We start from the raw sequence: 3,650 nt of genomic DNA, 5'->3' as shown, positions 1-3,650 counted from the left end.
CTCTCATGTCGCTTTCGATTTCAACAGTGTGTGTGCGTACGTGCAAATTCTTCCCCTCCCCCCACCCTTCCCCTACGGTGATACAGTGAAGCAGTTTCGCTTCGCTCACCTCCAGGCCCCCTCCTCTCCTCTTCCTCCCCCTTTCTCCTCCTCCCTCTCCAGTCTCATTTTCACCCCTGCCACCTCCTCCCCTCTCCCCTCACCCCCTTCTCTCCTCTACTCTCCTCTCATTAGTCAGTGTCTCACCATGAAACTCACCATTCCACTCTCACTCCTCTCGCTCAGTCCTTCAGTCCCTAACACAGCCTCACTAATGAACAACTGCTACATATCTCCCCTCCCTCCATTCACCTCCCAGCTCTCCTTTCATCCTCCTCTTCATGTCCTCCTCTGTCCTCCTCTCCATAGGCTACGTCACTCTCTTTCTCTCTCTCTCTCTCGCCCTTCCTTTCCCTCCTCTTCTCGCTGGGTTTCTCTTCGATCTTTCAGAACCGAGTTTCCCCTCCCACTCTTGTTTTCACTTCTTTCCTCACCCCCGCCCCTCCCCCCGCCTCCTCCATTCTCTCTTCACCTGTCTCATTCCTCCTTCTTGCCTGTCTATCTGTCTGCTCTTCTCACTTTTGTCTGTCTCCTCTGCTCTCACCCTCCCTCACGCCCCCATTTCTCTCCACATGTCCACATAACTCTCTCTCTCCTTCTCTTACACCCCCCCCCCAAGTATTCTCTGACTTTCTCTGTTATCTCAGGCGATGCATGATCTAGAATCAGATGTGATAGAGTGAACTCTTCCTGTTGTGTGTAGTTGCTGTCACATAGTAGGACCATGATGTAGCCTGTCTATTCTGTAGCCTATTGCAATACACACCTTAATGTAGGCACAGTGAATGATGCCCTTCATTTAGAATACATTATCATATGATTTCCGTTTGCTGATTACCAAAATATGGTCACTGATGTTGCACTGTATGACACATCAGATGACTCATTGTAGTCTGACACAAGCTTTTATGACATAAATAGATCACATTATGTGATTCAAACTGAAATTATATAAAGATGCAAAAGATAATGTAGCACTGAATTGATTGTGTCTGTCGATACTCACTTGTCATGTTTCAGGGTGTACAAAAGATTAGAAACTCTTCTAATCTCAAGGCCTACGAAATGATCTTTAAGGGCAAAATGTATAAAATCAATACTTTTTTTTTAGTTTAGTTTACTAGTTACCCATTTAGTTGTGTAATGCTGAGGTTTTGAGATAGCAGTTGCTCTCTGTGCAGTGCTGTTTGCTGCTCACTCAAAAAGTATGAAATTGCAGTACACTCAAAAAGCAAATCAGTATGCATATACTGCATGAATGTGCTTAGTAAATTCCATGACAATCTGCCAGTTAGCTTATAAGATATCTTGTGTGCAAAGTTGACATTTTGACCTAAGGGTGGAACATTCACAGAGTGTAAAAAAATCATCCTCTTGGGATCATGAATATTTACTGGAACTGCATGCTATCCAGCCTTTAGTTTTCAAGATACAGTGCCTTTTTGGTAAAGGTCACATTTCACATATGATATATGTACAGTAGATTATCAAATGAGGCTAAAAATGTCCACTGGAACCCAGGCTAGCTGAATATAGTTTTTTTTAAGTGGGGTTGATGCAGACTTGGTTAATGCTGCTTCACCACCAGATATATAAAGCTGTAAGGTCTTCCACATATATGGAAGTACCACTGCAGAAGACAGATACCACCAGACATGTTCATCCCATATGTAGCCATCCTGTACAACCATTTCCTCTCAGTAGAACAGCCATGTTGGGTGGATGTCCATTCTATGTGTTGTAATTCTGTTCTGCAGGGCTGCTGCATTGAGAGAGAGGCCTCATCCTCATCCTCCATTCTCCTCTGGTCCTTTCCACACTGCATCTGTTGATTCTCTCTTTCATCCTCCTCCCCTCTCCTCTTACTCCCTCCTTTCTCATCTTTCTCCTCTGTCCTCCTCATCTATTTATCTATCCATCTATCTATCTATCTATGGTCTGCAATAGAACACCACACACAGCATTGCTGAGGTGGAGAGAAGCGTCTGTGTGTGTGGCAGTGGGAGGGGGCAGTTTGAATTTTATTATCCAGTCCTTCGAACACACACACACACACACACACACACACACACACACACACACACACACACACACACACACACACACACACACACACACACACACACACACACCAGAGAGAATGTACAGAAAGTCTAAAATACTTACATGTAAGACAAAGTCATATCTCAACTGCAAAACAGACTTCTTACAATGGGATCAGGCCTCTGTATTAACTCTCAGAGCCTCGTTGCGCCCCCTACTGACACATGAAATAAATAGTTTTTCTGCCGACAGCCGAGAGACAGATTCCCTGAAGACAAAAGACTGTAGGCGGGGTTTAGAGTAGAGACTGGGCCATCTGTGTGCTGGGGAGGGTTGCTGCTGCTGCTGCTGCTGCATGCTGCTGTGTGTGTGTGTGTGTGTGTGTGTGTGTGTGTGTGTGTGTGTGTGTGTGTGCGTGTGTGTGTGAGAGAGAGAACCCCCTTTACAAGGCCTTTATTTGCATTATGAAAAAGTGGCTTGTGAGGGTGGCCATCATATCCCACCACCAAGAGCTCAAGTGACCAAGTCATAGTCAGTGATCTATAGGAGGAATATAGCATTATTTATACACCACAAAATGTCATATTTCATGTATTTTATGGGCTATGCATGAATAAATATATACTTTTTTGTTTGCCAAAAGACCAGACAAAGAAATGCACAGTCTGTTATTAAGTGATGTTATTTATATGTGAGGCTTAGACCCCAGAGAGGCTAAACTCCCTGTTAGAACCACAAACTGTTAGAAAACTCCAGAAATGCAAATTGACTTGTTGGGAATTTTCGGAAGGTTACTGTTATAACTGTCAACACCAATCACACATATAGAGCAAATGAAAAGCCACTGTATTTAACCCTGTTTTACGTCATTGTATGTAGTGTAGCAGACTTCAAAAAATGAATCACAAAAAAGGTTTGGACTGAGTGATTTCACCCTCATGTCGCCACCTAGTGGCCAATATGATAAACTGCTTCTTAGATACAAATATCTACCAGGAGCCGATTTGACCCTTAATTTATTTTAAATATAATTTTCCTGTGATATCAATGAGCCAGAAGATGTATACTAATTTAGATATTGCTTTACATTTTTTGTAAAATTCTTTATTCATGTAAAAACAGTTGTGCAGAGTACACGATAATCTAAAAGCTGTTTTAAGATTGTTCTCTCTGCCTGAGATATGTTATGACGATTGTTAAATTGTTCTATTATTCATGCATTTCTACATTTTTATTAAATCGTAGTATCCCCCATGCAAACAAACACTTTATATTAGAACATGTAAACTGCCCTTCAGGCCTCCATATTCCCATAAACTACTGAGGACATATGTGTCCTGTGAGTTAGAGTACGGAGGGCAACTGATATATATTATGACATATCTGTTCTTTTTTTAATCATGATGACACAAATCCGTACTTGCAGACATTGACATACATATGTAAATTCAAGATTAATAGAGATATACATATGCCTACATTTAAAAAAACTTAATAAAACTGTAAAA

The sequence above is a fragment of the Sander vitreus genome, chromosome 19, assembly GCF_031162955.1.
Source record: "Sander vitreus isolate 19-12246 chromosome 19, sanVit1, whole genome shotgun sequence".
Classification (NCBI taxonomy): domain Eukaryota; kingdom Metazoa; phylum Chordata; class Actinopteri; order Perciformes; family Percidae; genus Sander; species Sander vitreus.
Note: the sequence above shows the minus strand (reverse complement) of the source record.